Source organism: Canis aureus, chromosome 1 (assembly GCF_053574225.1).
Source record: "Canis aureus isolate CA01 chromosome 1, VMU_Caureus_v.1.0, whole genome shotgun sequence".
NCBI classification, from domain to species: Eukaryota; Metazoa; Chordata; class Mammalia; order Carnivora; family Canidae; genus Canis; species Canis aureus.
The window spans coordinates 120696203-120716010 of record NC_135611.1 but is presented as its reverse complement, the minus strand read 5'-3'; positions in this window follow the sequence as shown (position 1 = coordinate 120716010).

Genomic DNA, 19808 nt, shown 5'->3' with positions numbered 1-19808 from the left:
TGTGCGTCCAACACAACAGCCTCTAGTTACATGTGACTCATGAGTAACTGAAATGTGGTGAGTGTGAGGGAGGAACTGAATTTTTAATTTTATTAATTTAAATTCAAAAAGTCAAGTGTGCAAGTGGCTACCATACAGGATAGGGCAGTTTTAGAAAATGCAAAATAAGAAGTTAAAATAATTGCAACAAATTGGGAATACACACACAAATTTATCATTTGTTGATTGTACACCTAGACAATTCACAATATTTCAGTAAAAAAAAATTCCCAAGAATAATTAGAGACAATTGTAAGTTATGTATGCAAAAATCGATAACTAGTTAGTACACTAAGCACTTGGAATAGAATTAAGTAAAAATTATTCAATTTACAATACAACAAAAATGACAAAATACTAAGGAATAAATTTAACCCGAAAGCCACAGGACACTAGGACACAAATTTAAAATTGCAATAAAAAGAGTGAAATGGAGCCAGATGCCTGGAAAAGTGTACCATGCTCTTGGATGAGAAAATACATTCTCAAATAATACATATGATATATTGACATATATAAGATATGATATCCCTATGTGATACCTGTCAATATAGATGTGACATATATTGATAAATATATATCAATTCTTCTAAAATTAATCTATAACTTAATGCAATTCTCCTGAGAATTCCAAAGGTTAGAATAATTCCTGAATTCATATGAAAGAATTACCTAAAGAATTGCCTAAAGAATTACTCCAAAAATGTTAAAAAAGAAAAATGAGAGGAGACTTACCAGAATCTTCTCAAAAGTCATTGTAAAAAATCAACATAATATTGACATATGAATAGACAAATAGATCCATGGAAATTAATTGAAAATTCAGAATTTGATCCCTACCTACAAGAAGTTTATATTCAACAAAAACAGTATTTTGTTCAGTGTGGGAAAATGGACCATTTAATAAGCAGGGCTGGCAAAATTGGTTATCAATATGAAATGGAAATTTAAAAGATGCTCATCCCAGAACCATAGGCAAAAATAAACTCCATCTAGATAAAAGGCTCAAATAAAATAAAGAAATCTTACCAGAAAATGAGAAGACCACTCATACAATCCAGGAGTTAATGCGGCCTTCCTAAATAAGAGTAAAAATGCATTCTTATCTATGTCTTGTATTATTATTTATTTTATACTAAAATAAAGGAATAAATTAAAAATCATTATTTAATTTCTACTAAAAATGTAAAGGGAGTTAAATCTAACCCTATAAATATAAAACATTTGTTTGGTGAAATGTAAGCCAACACACAAAATATACAACTAGAAAATAATATTTCTAATAAGGTTAATTTCCACACCACACACACACAAAAATTTATGCAAATTAATTAGAAAAAGGCAAGCCAATTTGAAAGAAATAAGGAAGCGTCATGAATACAAGATTTATAGAAGATATAACCCAGATAATAAATAAACAACATTAGAAAGAAGCACAAGTCATCTCTACTAGAAGACTTAAGTTCTTTGTCTTCTCTTAATTTCCAGGGCCAAAGTCCAGCTTTTTGGGACACAGGGAAAATCACCACCATTGCCACAACAACAGCAAAACCCTGAAGAAAATATGAGAGGTTTCACTTCATTCAAATTAAAAAGTGGATATCAAAAAATCAAAACAAAAGGCAAGGCACTTGTGGCCATGACACCCATTGGCGTAGACACACCTGTCCCACCAGATGTTCCTAGTCCCACAGGCCAGGTGAGGAGGGCAAATACCATCTGACACCATAAACCAGTGCCAGGGTTCCTCAAACCTGCCGTTAACCCTGTGCTCATGGAGCCTTAGAAATCTGACCTTCAGTGGGGCCTTGGGTACAATTTCCTCAGATCCTGCTTGAATCCCTTCACTCGGCATCTGCAACAGGTGACTGTCCACCTGACGATCGGCCTCCACTAACGAGGAGCTGAGTCCATCCAGAGAAGCCAACTTCTTCCCCTGGAGCTGGAAGGAAGGCTTTCTCCTTCTGAACCCCTAGCTGCTTCCCTACTACTCAGTTGGCCTTCCCCTTGGGCAGGGGGCAGCAGTGCCAAGACCTCGTCTGCTCCTAAGAAGTGACCATCTCCACATCCCACTCATTCCAGGCAGCGGCTCCTGACCTTGCCAGGCTGCTACACTTGCCCGAGACACAGTAGACAGATGACACAGACACAGACCTACGGGACGTTGCTCAGGCATTAGTATATCAAAATGCTCCCTGGAGATTCTGGTCCTCAAACCTCGATGTCTTTAGAAAATTACCAACCCACTTTGAGATTGGAAACCCACCCTGCCCTTCTGACAATACCAAACAACTAGGGTCTCCCATGGTCCTTTCTAGTTACTTAATAAAGTAAACTCTCTATAGTTGAATTGGAGCCTCACAATAGCTCAGGTGATGCAGGTTACTGTGAAGACTGTCAGTTGCTGAAGCGTGATGGGTGTGATGTTTTCAGGACACCGTATGTGCAAAACAAACAAACAAACAAAAAACAAAACAAAACAAAAAACAACTAACGTTGTCTTTAACTCAACATAATCCTACCTTCAGCCCAAGTTCTGAGTCAACAGTCAATTCAGACTTAAACTTAACCTGTCCAGGGTTTCCCCCTTCTCCTCCACCCTGGGCACTGGGGTAGAGGGAGACTGGGCAGCTTCTGGACTATGGTTGCCTCTGTCTGTGTGCATTTGTTAAGTTGTGTGTGGTTTTGTCCTATTTTTGGCGAGTTTTCAGTTCACTCAAACATCCGTGGAGATAACTATGTCTCCCATGTGGAGTCTGATGCCACGTTCATGATGCTGGATACTTGGTAGCCTTCCCTCCCTCGCCAGGAACATGAGACACACACACACCCCCCACCCCTCCCCAGGTAGACTAGCTCACATCTATCTATCTTCTGGGCCTTTCTTGGGACTCTGGAATGGTGGCTGCTTCCCACCCCTCTAGGGAAGAGCAGGAATCTTGGAGTCTGCCCCTCTGCTGAAATCACCTTGCAACCAGGCCTGCCCCACTGCAGTCAGCCCATGCCAGGGTGTGGGGCCACTCTGGGCTTCCCGCTTTACATGGGAAGCAAGAGCAGGGATCCTCTGCTCTCAGGTCCTCCAATTTCCCTGGAGGTCCTGTCACCCACCAGGGAAAGAGGTGGATGCCTTGTCCCTTCCACACAGCTCTTACCCTCAGCGTGGGAAGAGTGTTCACCTCTTCTCCTTTAGCATGTTGGGAAGGAAGAATTTCCTCTGTCATTCAAGATCCTTCTAGCTGGACCAAGAACCAAATTCACATGAGACAGGTTAACAGGAGAAATCAAATTTAGTTTCAGACATGCAGAAAATCCACAAAGACGTGGCAGCCAGGGGGCATGAGGCTTATTCTGAGCTCAGGAGAAAGGCAGGGTCTGGGGGTACAAAGAGGAGGAAGACCATTAGCAGGAAGTTGAGAGGAGATTAGAAAATCATGCAAATAAGTTTCCCTGGGCAAACAGAAATCCCTATTAGGGTCACCTGGCTGGTTCGGGTCATGATCTCCATACCCTGGGATCCAGCCCCTCATTGGGCTCCATGCTCAGTGGGCAATCTGTTTGTCCCTCTTCCTGTCCATGCTCTCTCTCTCTAATAAATAAATAAAATCCTTTTTTTTTTAAGAGGAATTCTTGTTAATACCTCTCTGCCTGCTACAGAGCTTTTCTCGAACCTACTAAGCTTAATTGCATTTAACTCAAAATAACGCTTATGCCAAAGTGGCCCATCTTGGCACTGCTTACCCTTGGTGCCTACAGGAGTGATGACTGGGGCCCAGCAGGTTCTCCTTTACACTTATTTTTAGGGCCAAAACATTGGGCCCTTGGAGGCTCAGAATTCTTGTTCTGGATGTGTAATGGGAGTAGAGAGAGATGGAAGGCCTGAGGGTAGAGGAGGATGGGAGAGCTAATGCCTGGTGATATCATCCCCTGACAGTGAAATTGTGGGGGGTTTCTAAGGACTCAGGACAAGCAGTTGGAAGAATTTGGGCCAGAGCTTAGGAGTCCTGACCAGGAGCCAGGAGTCTGTGGACTAGGCCCCATCTTGAGTTGCTTGTGCCTCATTCTCTCTCTTCCCTCTGGTGAGTCCTCCAGGGCAAGGCACTACTGAGTCCCTCTGTGCCAACAAAGCACCTAGGGTAGCAAGGAGGCTTCTCCTGCCCTAGGCAGGCATTCTGGGTGAGTCCGGGAGAGTAGCTCACTCCCTCCATGGGCTCAGACAAGCTACTCAGAACAAGGATCCCTGCAGGGTCGCCACCTCTCCCATGCAGAAAGTCAGCTTGCGGTCAGACACTGATCCAGGGAGACTGACAGGCCTCACAGAACTACACGCTGGCCAGGCGAGAGTGGGTGACAGCTGGCTCTGCCGGGAGATTAATTCTGAGCGGGGTGGTGTTCACTTCTTGCTCTGCCACTCACTTGCTCTACGGTGCCACCATCTACTGACAGACCACACTGTCCCGATCCTACACATCACTGGGTAAAATTGCCAGGGCCTTCTTAATTATTATCATTAATGTTTGTGTGCACACAAGGGAGTGCCTTTTGCCCCACGTCAATCATAATAAAAGCAGCACCTCTGAGGTGACTCCTAAAGTACTGGCATCTAGGACTTAGCAGTGACTTTTAGGGCCAGGCTGTCGAAAGCCTGAAGCCACTTTCTGGCACTTGAAAGTTGCTCAAAAGTATTCACTACACTTCAATTTTCGAGGTAGGAACTGTTTTCTTGTGTTGTTGTCATATTTGTTGGTTTTAAAATTTTATTTTCCAAAATTTGGGAATGATTATTATTATTTGTTGTTTTGTTGTTTTCAAATGCATTACACTTACCAGGTACCATATGAGGCACTTTAGCTTTTTGTTTTTTAACCTTGTTTAATCCTCTTGGCAATGACGATTCTCTAAATTATGTGCTAGTCTCATTTTATACAGTTTATATCATTTTCATTCATGAAGCAACTGAGGCACGGGAATGATAAAAGACTTGCCCAAGGTCATTGAATACTATTTCCAAGTTTGCACGCATAGAATTAAATGCAGGCACTCTAGCTTCAGAGTCTGCACTCTTAATCATCACCTTCTATTGTCATAAGAGTAACATGTATTAATTTAATTAATAATCAATGTATGTATGGATCACCTGCTGCATGGATGTTGTTCTATATGTTGGAAATACAATGGAAAACCAGAAAGATAAGATCTCTGCCCTCATGGAACTTATATTCTGGCAAAGAAGTTTGAAAATAAATAAATGAATAAAAATGAATAATTTCAAAGAGTAGGAAGTATCTAAAAAGAATAAAATAGGGCAGCCCGGGTGGCTCAGTGGTTTAGCGCTGCTTTCGGCCCAGGGTGTGATCCTGGAGACCCGGGATCAAGTCCCACATCGGGCTCCCTGCATGGAGCCTGCTTCTCCCTCTGCCTGTGTCTCTGCCTCTCTCTCTGTCTCTCTCTCTCTGTCATTCATGAATAAATAAATAAAATATTTTTTAAAAAGAATAAAATAATAATGTGACAGTAACTCCAAGGGAATTTATTTAGATAGAGTGGTTAGGAAAGATTTTGTTGAAGAAATGGTAAGAAGGAGACAATCACATGGAAAGAGCCTTTCAGAAAAAGGAACAGCAAAGAAAAGGATCCTGAGTTGATAATGAGGTTGGCAAGTATGATGACCAAGAACATATAGAAAAATCAGTGAATGGACAGACAGATGAATGGACGGATAAATAGAAGGACAGACGGATGGGTGGATAGTAGATATGAACAGGACATGAACTTAGAATCTCAGAACATCATTCCCCTCCTCCTCCTCCTCCTCACCTAAACATCACCACCATTCCATGAAATGAGAAGCAGAGGCAATTATCCAAATCCCTGTATCCAAAAGAAACCATTTTCAATAAAGAAGGGTGTAACAATAACCTCACTTAATAATTGGCTATATTTGGGTTATGAGTGTAGCTCAAATATTCACATCTCCAAATCAATAGCCAAGTACCAACGCAATCTCATAATCTGCATCCTCAATACCCTATAAGAACACTTATTTTCAGCAATTTATGCTAATGGGTCAGAGTTCAGAATGGGAGACACAACAACACAGTGAGCGAAGGGACTTGGGAGCTCTGGGTCCAGGAAGATCCTGCACATAGGACAGAGTATGGTGCTCTGAGAAAGACGGTGAGCAATGTTGTGAACAAATGAATGACAATGAGCGGATTTATTAGTTCTCCTAGTTAAGAAATGTCTGAGAAGTAAAGGAAGCAAATGTTTCCCTTGTATTTCTCTTAGAGGTATTTCTGTGTTCCTGTAGATTTCTCAAGGGTGTGTAAAACCCCGATTGTGAGCATGAAGGCTCATATCATATTACTTTCTCAAAACGAATCTGGTAAATTTTCTCTCTCAAGGAGTCAATACATTCTTCCCTCCATCCCACATTTGGAAATTAAACAACACACGTCTAAATTAAACGAGGAAGTCTTAAGAGAAATTTAAAATCCATAAAATTGAGTGAAAATTAAAATATAAAAGATAAAAATATGTGGTATGCAGCTAAAGCAATGTTTTGTTTTGTTTTGTTTTGTTTAAGATTTTATTCATTTATTCCTGAGAGACCCAGAGAGGGAGAGGCAGAGACAGAGGCAGGGGGAGAAGCAGGCTCCCTGCAGGGACTCAATCCCAGACCCCAGGATCACACCCTGAGCCAAAGGCAGACCCTCAACCACTGAGTCACCCAGGTGCTCTAAAGCAAGTTAAGAGAGAAATTTACTGCATTAAATTACTTTAGAAAAGAAGAAAAGTCTCAAATCAAAGTTCCCATCTCAAGAAAACAGAAAAGGAAGAGTAAACAAAGAAGCAAACAAAAGGAGGGAAATAATAAAGATCAGAGCAGAAATCAATGAAATTAAAAACGGGAAAGCAATAATGAAAAACAATGCAATAATAAGCTATTTCTTTTTAAAAATTTAATGTTAAACCTCTATTAAGACTGACCAAAATAAAATGTGAGAAGACACAAATCATCAATATCAGGAAAAAATGGGATATTACAACAGATCCTGTGGCCATTAAAAGAACGAGTGGAATACTGTGAACAACTGTACACTCATAAATTCAACAGATTAGAAAAAAATGGACCAATTCTTTAAAAAATCACAAACTACCAAAACCAAGGTCGAATGGATAACCCAGCAGGTCTTTGAACCACTGAATAGATTGAATTTTTCATTATACATCTCCTAAAAAAAGAAATGGCTGATTTACTGGAAAATTCTAGCCAATATTTAAAGAATTAACAACAATTTTATGCAATCTTTCCCAGAAAAGAGAAGAGGAGCAAACACTTCTAAACTCATTTTATGAGGCTTCTATTATCTTGATACTAAAACTGCTCCAACATAGTACAAAATAAGACAACAGCAGACCACTGTCTCTTATGAATTTAGCAACAAAAATCTTCAAGAAAATACTAGCAAATCAACCTGGCAATATAAAAAAAACAGAATTAGACAGCATGATCCCCTTGAATTTCTCTCAGATATACAATGCGGGTTCAACATACAAAAATCAATCAGTATCATCTACCATCTCAGCAGGCTGAAGAGAAGAATCACATAATCATTGAATTGACACAGATGGGGCTTTTTTTTTAATGTAGGCCCCATGCCCAGTGTGAAGCCCAACATGGAGCTTGAACCCAAGACCTTGAGATCAAGACCTGAGCTGAGATCAAGAGTCAGACACTTAACCGACGGAGCCACCCAGGCGCCCCAACACAGGTAGTGCACTTGACAAAATCCAACACCCGTCCATGGTGCAAATTCTCAGCCAAATAGGAGCAAGAGACCATCCTGAGTCTCACAAAGGAATCCACAAAACACCCGCAGGTAAGTGAACACCATGCCGACAGGGAAGGATGGACCATTTTCCCTCTGAGGCTGGGAACCGGGGTGGGAAGGTCTACCCTCACCACTCATCATCACTACTGTGCTGCAAGTTCTAGCCACTGCAGGGCGGCAGAAGAGGAATAGACGGTAGAGAGAAAATTAAATTGTTCCTCTTTGTAGATGACGTATTGCCTACCTAAAAAGTCTCAGGAAATCTTAAGAAACCAACAAACCAACTAACAGCTAGAACGAGTAAGCGAGAACAAGGGTGCAGAGCAGGAGATTAACACATAAAAGTCGATTGCATTCCCGTGTCCTAGAGTGAACATGCGTGAACCAAGATAAAATTTAAACTACCTCTTGTGCTTGTTTCAAAGAAAATGAGATACTTAGGTGTAAACTTAAAAAAAAAAAAAAAAAACCATGTACAAGATCTAAAAACTACCAAATGCAGACGAAAGAATCCCAAGTAGACCTAAAGAAGTGGGAAGGTGCACCATGTTCACGCACTGGAAAACTAAACATAGCAAAGACGTCAATTTTCCCCAAATTGATTTTCCTTAAAAAAGGCACGTATGGGCAAAATCTTTGAATGGACATTTCACCAAAGACTTATAAATGGCATAAAAGCATGTTTAAAAAATGTTCAATATTGTTAATCATCAGAGAAATGCAAATTAAAACCATGATGAAAAGCCACTGCACACCTACTAAAATGGTTAAAAAGAAATATAGCAATCAAGTGCTGCCAAAAAGATGAAATCATTGTAACTCTCATAAATTGCTGCTCAGAGTATAAAATGGCATGGTCATTTTGGAATTTAGCATTTCTCCTAAATTCAGAGATGCATGTATTATACAACCCAGCCATCCCATCCCTAGATATTTATGTATCTATAAAGCAACCTTTTTGTGAATGTGTATAGCAAATTTATTCATCATTTCATAAAACTGGAAATAATGCAGATGCCCATAGATTTTTAAATGGATAGATTATGATGCAAACGTACAAGAGAATGCTACTCGGCCAGGAAAAAAGAAAAAGCCACTGGTAGACAAGAAACATAGACCCATACATCTGAAACTGACAGAATGTGATAAGTCAACTGTACATAAATTAGAAACTAATCAACTAATTTATAATTTTAAAGTAGCAATTAAAAAAAAAGAAACATATGAATCTCAAACAGGTTATAATAGGCATTTCCAGTGAAAAAAAGCCAGACACAAAAGACTGCATACCGCATGATTCATTCCATGTAAAATTTTAGAAAAGGTGAAATTATAGCAACAGAAAAACCAAATAGTGGCTGCCAGTGACTAGGGCTGGGAGGGGAAATGGCTTTGAAGAGACACAAGGGAACTTTTAGGAGATGATGTAAATGTTCTGCATATGACTAAGGAAGTGAACGTATACTTGACTGTATTCATCTACCAAAACTCATTAAAGTCGGTTCTTACATTTGACAAAGTATAAATTTAATTCAGCTTAAGGTAAATTATAGTTCACTAAAACGGGTATGTAATTTACAATTCCCATAAAATGAAGACAAAGGACTTTTAGAAAATCGGCACACACTGACATCAAGTTGAGAAAAGAGAAAATGGTGCACCAAGTAGACAAGTTGATAATGGGCGAGGCGGGGACGTTCCCGGAGTCACAGCGGCCTTCGTGGGTCAAGGCGAGTGGTCATCAGTATCGCGCTCCAGCTGGCGTTCCCGGGAGACGGGTTGCCTGAATCACTTGAGGGACTCACGGAATCAGGGTCTCCAGACTCTCCAGGCCCTAGACTGTAGTTCGGGGAAGTTCACCAGGTGATTCTGGAGGAATGGCCCGGAGAGAATCGGCTCAAACTGTGCCAAGGCTCACGCATGGGATCCTTTCAACCCAATCCACTTGGTGAAGTTCTCCTGATGTGACCCGGTGCTAAAGCTGTTGGATAAAGACAACCGGCATTTGGAGCTTGGAATTCCACATGCCGTAGCAAGAAGGCTGTCCAGGGTGTCTGAGGACGTGGAAGACGGTTCTTGGAGAGGTGGGAGGTCAGCCTACGGGAAGCCCTCGCCACCTCCATGCCACCCCATGACCCTCCAGCACACGGGTCCTCTTTGCTCAGAAAGCCTATCTCTAAACACCATAGAAGTGTCAGGAAACCTACTTCCTTAGAAGGGGACTTATCGACCCACCCATTGTTGTGTTTCTTCTTTCCCCTCCATTGCAAATAGATGTTTTCAAAGCAGAAGCCCTGGTGTTGTTCCTGAGGCTGGTAGGCAGGGTTGCTGGTTACGAGCCATGTGCAGGCTGTGCCAGTGGCCACCCAAGGCCTCCCGACAGGGGGTTTGCATGATGAGAGAACTTGCATAAGAACACTGGGAAGTTAGAGCAGCAAATATTATTCAGACAAGAAGAGTTCCTCTTAGGACGGATGTCTTCTGAAATGGATCGATCTCTTCAAAAGTGTTTTTACCCACATGAAACCTGCATCCCCTTCCTTCACCGCTGCACTTTTCGGTACGGGGCTAATCAGTCCGTAGAAAAGGTGCACGCAGGAATGAAGTTTCTGATCACTCGTGAATAGTTGCTCGACACTGGAACCAGTCCCACAGGAAACAGTGGCTCTTTTTTTATTTTTATTTTTAATTTTATTTATTTATTCATGAGGCACATGCGGGACTCGATTCTGGGACCCCAGGATCACACCCTGCACCAAAGGCAGATGCTCAACCACTGAGCCACCCAGGCATCCCAGAAAGAGCGGCTCTTTGAAACCTGCATATGTTAGCTGCGCCTGGGGCAGGGACCTCAACCCTTCTTGCCCGTTGGAACCATCTGGAAGCCCCATCCGAAGAAGCACAGATTTCATTGTTCTGATGTGAGACCAGGCACGATAATTTTTTTATTTTAATTTTTTTTTAAGATACACGCTTTCTTATGTGCATCCGGGACTGAGGACCACTGGCCTGGCCATATGAGGCAAGATGAGGGGGATCTATCGTCTACCTTTATGGAGCACTTGTGTCAGGCAGGATGGGTGGAGGTGCCGGGTTTCCCACAGCGGAATCCCAAAACTTTAGGTTCTTTGGCTGGTCCCAGCATCAGACAAAAGACTGAAGCTATTTTGAAAGCCACCCGTGCACACGCTTCTCCGGGAAGGGAGCTGAGCTCCCAGACGTTCTCTTTTATTCAGGCAACCCTGCCGTGCTCGACACAACCTGCAAAGAGTAAATCTGCGAACGACAGGGGAGGATCGGCGACAGGGAGAGACATGAGCACGGAGATTGACCATTAACGAAGTCTCTGGCATCCCGGGATGTTGACAAAGGTACATGCTGATAGCCAAGGAGCATGTAAGGGTTTTAGTGCCGCATTTCCAGTTATGACCGGGGAAGCATAATGAGGTACTAAATTACAATGTGAATATTCATTTGAACGAACGAGTACTTGTAGTGGTTGCATCGGGGCCCTGAGAGGGCAGCGGAGGCGTTGATGAACTGGACATAGGGTTTCTTTGAACAAGTGTCGCCCTGGGTTCTGTGAGGTCGGCTCCCAGCACAGCCTTCCTTCGCGGGTCCAGACGTGGACTGTGAGGGGTGGCATTTCTCCTTTGGTGGCTGCACTCGAGGGCTTCAGAGCCAAGCAAGTAAACACCCACGTCCCTACCAATTACCGCTCGGAACCCGTGCAAGAACAGGAGGGGAGAGAGCCCCCGAGGAGGGCAGGCCGGGGAAGGCCACCCGGGCCGTGGATGCCTCATGCGGAACATCCGCATGCATTGTCTCATGCACACAATTTTCCTAGCAAAACAAAAAAAAAAAAAAAAAAGCAAGGAAAGGGTCTGGCTGAGATCTCCTATTACCGGAGACTCATCTACGTATACCTCCATTTCATCCTAAAAGAGTCTGAAGTGGGGCTTACCTGTCATCTGTAAGAAAATTAAAGTCACTCCCTAAAAGGGGCGAAAACAAATTGAAGTAATGAGAAGGAAGGAAGAGGGAGGGGGGTTAAGAGGGGAAAAGTGAGAGAAAGAAAACACATGCACACACGTGCACACACATGCACATGAGCACCTTTCTGAAGTCCGGATCTTAAACGGAGCCCAGATCCCCCTTTTGCCCACCTCCCCGGGACTCGGTTGCCTTCCTACAGAATTTCTTGGGGCTCCATACAAAAGGTAAGATTCCAGACTGAGGCGTCCTAATTAGCAGGGGCCGTCTCCAGTACGGAGCAGAAGCAAATCTGTCGCCAGCTGTGGAAAACAACCGTCCTCAGCTCCCCCAAACCCCAAAACACATAAGCTCAGCATTTTAACTGGCTGGGGTAAGAGCCATTATTTTCATTAATGGAGCTCATTTTTATTTTATTGGGCTTTTTTACTATCAGATTAAAAGCATGTTTTTATTGTAGTTTTTTTTTTCTAATGCAATCTTGGATGATGTGCTCAGAATGAATGGAATAGTTATTGTTTTAATTATTTTTTCATTTTGTGTTTTTATTTCGTTTGTTCCTTTTATTTACTACTCTTAAGTTTGCCGTAATAACAGGGACGCAGGGTGCTCGGAGGCCTCCAGTCAGCACCCCGCGGCGGTCTGCCCCGGTCGAGGCCAGGGAACGGGGAAAGCACGGACACAGTGGTGCTTTCAGAGTCGAGGGGCAGCACAGCCCCACCTGCCCCCGCACAGGGCCCTTGGCCGAGGCTGGCTGAGAGGAGCAACACCGAGGAACATTCCAGATCGCTGCTTCTCCCGCTCTTGGGCCAAAGCCACCTTGGTTCATTAGGGTGAAGAAAGGGTTGGAAGGGGGTCTCGGGGTGGATTTGTCATGGGCATATTCCTGGCTCCCAGCCACAGGTCACCGATGTCCAGGTCCTCAGAGGATGCTGGGAAGAGCCCACAGGTATTAATGTTTCACTGCACCTGGACACCTGTCCCCGGCCCAGACACCTGTCCCCAGCTGCACCTGGACACCAGAGGGAGGGGAAGAAAATAGTGCCTTTTCAGGAAGCCCAGATGTCTTGTGAGCTCGGGTAGGGCAGGATTTCGAGATTCCTCACTTGGCACAGAAGCCGAGCGCGTGAGCCTGCCGTCCGGGGACAAGGAGAACGAGAACGCACTGTACACATAGAAGCCATAACGGCCGATGAAGGGCTCCTTCGGGCCAGCTGTATGCCAGTGCTCCTGACCTCCCTGGATCTGACTGAAGACAGCATCCGTCCCCGCCGGAGGCCCGTGCTTGGGATTGCGACAGCCCCTCGCTCGCTCCGTGGCCTCACACCTCCTTCCCCTTCCGGATTCCCTTTCTCCGCCTGGATGGCCTGGCCCCCATTCCCAGGGTGGTCCCCACAGTGTTCTCCAGGCTCCCCACCTGTTTGGCCTGTGAAGTTGAAGCTACCAAAGGTCCAAAGACATGTTAGGTACCCCCCTCAGAGGGCCTCCCAGCACAGTCGCAATAAAATCTCACCAGGCCGCTGTGATCTGACCCATCCTGTCCTCTGGGCTCGTCTGCCCCGTGTCTGCCCCCACTGACCTCACTCTGGCCACACCAGCCAGCCCTGAAGGAGCCCAGTCTGCTCTCTGCCTGGAGGCTCCCCCACACCTCCTAGGGGGGACTCCTGGAGAGGCCACCCTGCTCACCCTCTGCCTCCCCCATCTTTCCTGTGTCCTCACCTGCCTTGACCTTCACTGTGACGCCTGCCACTGCTGAACTTACATGACTGATGCTTCTGCTGGTTTCCTCTGCACCTGAGAATGAGCACAGTGAGGGGAACTGCTCGGTCCCCTGGCCCAGCATAGCAGCCTGGGCACTTGGCAGGTGGTCAAGAGGTTTTTGGAAGCAGACACCTCAGCCTGTCTTTTTGCTGTCTGTATCACCAGCATAGAGAAAGTTCTGGCAAACAGTAGATGGTCACTAAATACTTGCTGCCTTGGGAAAAACGCATGAAAAAACACACGTCAATGCCCAGAAGTGCCCGATCAAGGACTTATTCGTTGCCAACGGCGTTCGGATGGATGAATCAGGAATTTCCAGAGTGAAGGTGAACTCAGGACTCCGGTCTCTCCTTCCAGCCCTCCTGAAACCAGCAGAATAGTGCCAAGACCACTTGATTTTGTGTCTAAACAAAGATAAGGTAGATGATGTTTTAAAAACCCACAAATGTTTACTTCTTAATGAATGTTGAATGACTAACTCTATTTATTGCATCCTTTGCTTCGAATACGTGTCATTTCTCAAAACATATTCTATGAATAAACAAGATGTGATGCGCACATGCGCCCTCACGTGCACACACACACACACACACATACAATGAAATACTACCCGGCCATCAAAAAGAATGAGATCTTGCCATTTGCAACAACATGGAAAGACCTAGAGGGAATTAAGCTAAGTGATATAAGTCATATGGAGAACAATAAAAATCATGTGATTTCACTTATATGTGAAATCTAAAAATAAATAAATAAAATAAAGCAAGGCCAAAGAACAAAGGAAAAACAGAAGTAGACCATAAATACAGGGAACAAACTGGTGGTGGCCAAAGTGATGGAGGGGTAGGGGATGGGTAAAATGGGCAAAGAGGGGTGGGAGGCCCCAATTTCCAGGTACGGGATGAGTAAGTCACGGGGACGAGACGCGGAGCATAGGGCACATAGGCAATGGTTCTGTAACAGCATCGTCCGGTGACAGATGGGAGCTGCCTTGTGTTGAGCACAGCATCACGCAGAGACTTGTCCCATCGTTACACTGTACACCCCAGAACTAACGTCACCTTGTGTGCCAACTGCAGTCAAGCAAATAAATAAAACAAACAAAGGCTGATCCGTACTTAAAATAAGAAGATCCAGGTCTCATCCAAGGATATGCCATTCAATTTTCAACTACTTTTTAGAAGTAGAAAAATAAAGCATCAAAAAGGCTATATTCGGTTATGAATGAAATTATTGGGGTGGGAGGAATGAGAGGGAGAGAGCCGACGCGAGACCTTGGGCTGTGTCCCTTTTTATATCCTTTTATCTTCGAACTATGCAAAGTTATATATAGTCCAAGAATCACAGATAACTTCAAGGGCTTTACGGATAAAGAAACGGTGATTAAAACAAAGAAACGGAACGCGGAGCACAGTCTAACAAAATCCCAGCACTAAATTCCAGAAACAACTTCCACTTAACAAAAGACGCTGTTCCCTTAAGGGAAGTGAACGCTGCATCTAGAGAACTATTTTTTGCTGAAAGACCATTTGGAAGGAGCTCTCCTACCTTGGAGAGAATGCCCAGATTTAAGTTACGTAAACAAAAGAAGTCCATTCATCACGACCCGCACTCAAGTGCCAGGGCTCCGAGGCATCCCGAGCATGAGACGCGAAGTCGCCAGTGCTGTGCGCTGGTAAATTGTCCTCGCACACTGCGCTCGTGAATCCCATCGCAAATACAATCATATTTCTCTGAGAATTTGGGGACAAAATGGGGCCAGTCAGGCAGGGGGTCCTTGACTTAAGTTGGGCACACGTTGGTTGGTTACTGCTGCCAAACATCCTTTCATTTTAAAACGTGCTGCAGGAGATGACGAAGTTGTAGGTCATACGTTTATAAAAAGGTGATACTCAGCACTCACGCACGACTGTGTGCCATTGGCAGCAAGATGCGGAATAGCAGTTGGGGTGTGCAGTTCAATCCCTGGTCTGAGCTGCGTGCGGGCTTCTGCGTGGGCTCATAGGAAATAACACACCGCTGCTAATTATCCTTACCTATTAAATGTATACTGTACAGACTATATAATGACACGTTATAGAAATACAACCGTAAACAAGTAAATGGCCAACACTTCTCTCCGCCAAATGCCATTCTAAGCCCGTTATAGGCGTCGCCTCTTGTAATCCTCATACCCGCGGTAGGAGGCTGTACTGTCTTCCCTCATTTCAGACGAGGAGAGTGGGACACAGAAGGGCTAGGTGACCTGCTCAAAGTCATAGAGCTGGTGTGCGGTCGAGTTCCCTCAGAACCCCCAGTCTCCAGCCCAAGGTCAGCGGTGGCAGGTGCCATGATGGAACGAAGGCAGGTGAGGGGACTGGGGTGAGCAGGGTGGCCTCTCCAGGAGTCCCCCCTAGGAGGTGTGGGGGAGCCTCCAGGCAGAGAGCGGACTGGGCTCCTTCAGGGCTGGCTGGTGTGGCCAGAGTGAGGTCAGTGGGGGCAGACACGGGGCAGACGAGCCCAGAGGACAGGATGGGTCAGATCACAGCGGCCTGGTGAGATTTTATTGCGACTGTGCCGGGAGGCCCTCTGAGGAGGGTACCTAACATGTCTTTGGACCTTTGGTAGCTTCAACTTCACAGGCCAAACAGGTGGGGAGCCTGGAGAACACTGTGGGGACCACCCTGGGAATGGGGTCCAGGCCATCCAGGCGGAGAAAGGGAATCCGGAAGGGGAAGGAGGTGTGAGGCCATGGAGCGAGCGAGGGGCCGTGGCAATCCCAAGCATGGGCTTCAGCCACCATATTGCTCATGGCCAGATCTCCCACGTTTTCAAGGGGAGCCACAGACCCTGATTTCAATCTGCGAACTTAAAAAGAATCATGCACACAGACCAACCGTGCCTCTAGGCCGCACCCAATGCCCAGAGACCATCTAGCCCCACAGCCCTTCCTTCCCTCCTGTGCTACTCAATGGTCTCTGTCTTGTCTTCCCAATGGAGCCGTGTGGCCGGGAGAACAGGGACTTAGGTAACGTTGATCCTCTCCAAGGTAGCACTTGTTGAGAGTCTGTGGCAGCTCACTGAGGGAAACTGATGTGTTACATGCCCAGCGTCCGAACCCTGCCCGGTTTTGCACTCTCAGACACAGACACAGTGGCTCATCTGGGCTCTTACTTTTTACTTCTCACTCACTTCTACGTGGGAATTGTCCACTCTAAGCTGAAGAAGCAAAGCTGGGCTGGTCAGGAGGCTCAGAGAAGCTCTCGTATCTGGGGGTGGGAGCTTTAGGTTGGGCTCAGCGGGAGGATCGTCCCTGTCGGCCTTATGCTCAGACATCAGAGTTCGGACACCCTGCAAGTGCCTATCCAGGGAGCCCCATAGACTGGAATCTCTACTCTCTTCACACTGGTCTTCCCTGTTTTTAGGGCCTTCTCACTCTCAGCCCTTGGTCCTGGCCCCGTCCAAGGAAATGAGAACATGGGTGCGCACCCCCAGAACACAAAGGCATAGGAATGAGAACATGGGTGTGCACACCCAGAGCACGAGGACCAAGTTGGGTGGTGCATTCATCACACTTCAGAGATGCGTGTTGTTGGAGAGAATGTGAGGCCTCCCTTCAGGGAACGTGGCGGAGGGGGCCAAGCTCCCACAGTATCTACTTCAATGACGACATTGGCTTGGAGGCCAGCATTTGTTTCGCTATGAGGCTCCCTCGTTATTTCTTTCTTCTGGTTGGATCTGTCTATTCTGAGCCATCAGGAGAAAAGCAGGAGCTAGAGACAGAGCAGATTGCTTCTCCTGGTTTGAACTGGCATCTCAAGGCCTGCTGTGCTACAGAGCTCATGCCCGGGGCCACAGAGGACGCTCCGTGAAAGAGACTCCTCTCCCAAAGAATGCAGCTCCACACACTCCCCCACTTCCACACACACACACACACACACACACACGGACTGCTAAAGAGCCTTCAGCACAAACTACTACCTCATGCACACAGGAAGTCCTGGATTTAATGGCTGGGCTTATCTTGTGCGACATTCCCAAGGCTCCATTTTTCATTAAGCAATTTTTAAAGAGTTTTAAGACCCCATGAACAATAATTTTTTTTAGTGAAAGCAGACTGAATTGTAAGTGGCGGTAATTACACCAAACTAATTGTAGGCAAAATTAGTAAGAGGTCAGGTCCGTTTGGTCGCAAAAGAAAATATATGCCAGGATCACACCTTAAATGATCTCTAGGAAATTAATTCATCATGGAAAAAAAGGAATCTTCCTAAATGAACAGTGGGTCTCTCCTAGCACATTTGCAAGAAATAAGTTTTCTCTTAGATACTCAGCGTGTGTGTGTGTGTGTGTGCGTGCGTGCACGTGCAAGTGCACACATGTGTACATATGTGCACATGTTGGGGTGGAAAGAGGTGATATGTAGGTTTCCACTGCGCCACCCCAGATGACTAACTACCTCCTTAGTGGCACACAGAACATGACCCAGAAGTCAGGAGACTGAGAGCATCCCAGGCCCCCAAGAGCTCACACATTGTCCAGCACAATCCTCCTCCCCAGATGGAATCAGCTCACTTTAAAAATGTGCCAGTGACAACGTGATTGGATATGATAGTGGTATTTACCCTTGCAGTGCCATTTTAGGGTAGAGGGTGCACATTTCTTGATACCAGTACAGGAGCCTCGTAAAGTTGACTGGTGGTCCCACAGATGTCAGACTCATGATGAGCCCGTGTCCTTGGTAGAATGAAGTTTGCAAAAGTGAATCACATCTTTCACGGGAGTGGAGTCCCCAAGTCAGTACCCGGGGCTGAAATCCTGTACAATCGAATTACCCTTGAGATCTGTTGGTAAAGACTGAGATGGAAAGTGACATCACATCTGTCCTCAATTAGTCTTCATTTTTTGGCACAGATTCCTGCTTCTATGGAAGACTACCAGCTGAAGAACCTGGTTTAAGCTTACAGACCCTATTGCATAAAAATTACATCTCTTTAAACCCCAGAATCCACTCAGTGCTGTGCAAGGACATGCCATCAGAGGCACATGAGCATGAGACCTACCTAAGGGAGGATGAGACTGGAGCCCATGCCCACTGTCTCAGAGCACAAGCCCTCTGACTGGTGGCGAGGTCACCATACCATTTCAGCTATTCAGATGCCTTTCTTCTTGGCTGCTGAGCACTTGAAATTGCATGACTTAAACATGGACACCATGGATCCCCCTGTTAGTAACACCTGAATAGAAGTGTGGCCAGCCCAAGTTTGCATGGGGACGTACCAGTGGGCTTCATAGTAAGAAGACAGGGAGGGTGGATGGCTGGGGATATACTTTGAGATAAACACAGATTACGGCACACTGAGCCTGAGGGGTCCAGCAGAGCTATCTCACTTGCTCTGATGTAGGAGCGCTTTACAGAATCCGCCAGGAAATATCAGATAAATGCATTGCCGAGAGGGAGAAGACTCGGCTTCTCTCATGTGGGCATGTGCAATAGAGGCTGGCACCCTCTGAGTCACGGCGAATGTCTGGCCGATTCACTAGCTTCTACGCAGGAGCTATGATATTGGGTCCCCACGTGGAGAGGAAGGAAGGAGGCATCTCTAGCCTGTTGCAGGTTGGGTGAAGAGCCAGGAAGCTCACTGATTCTCAGCCCATCTCACTTTGGCTGGATCTGACCAGCAGAAGTTTTCCTCACTGGGCCCGGAATCCCAAAATCCCTTAGGGGTCCAAGGCATTTCTTGGTATTGCTCTTGGCTCTCCTCATAAAGGATCTTGTGGGGGGTATGCATTAGCCATTTATGCCCCCTGCCATCGTCTGGGTGTCTACACACCATCAGGACAACGTGGATCCCTCTAACAGACCCACAAACCAAGATCTGGGGCCAGGGAGCTTCCCCATGGGAACCTCAGGCCTAATTCAAAGTAATCACTGGAAATGGAGATCACAGATGTCAGTCTGTGCCAGGATTTCAGTAGGGCCAGGGACCGGGGAGTCTATTCCAATGCTGGGAGGTGCCATTGACTTGTCCCATGACAGAGACCCTAACTGAGTCACCTCCTGCAGTTTCATTCACAGGATCCCTCACAGCCCAGGATGCCTGCTGTATGCAGCTCCATTTCCCACCATGCTCTGCCACCAGAGACCACGTCTTTTCCTTTGACTGGAGCACAGTTTTCCTTCTGGGACTCCCTGCTGCGTCT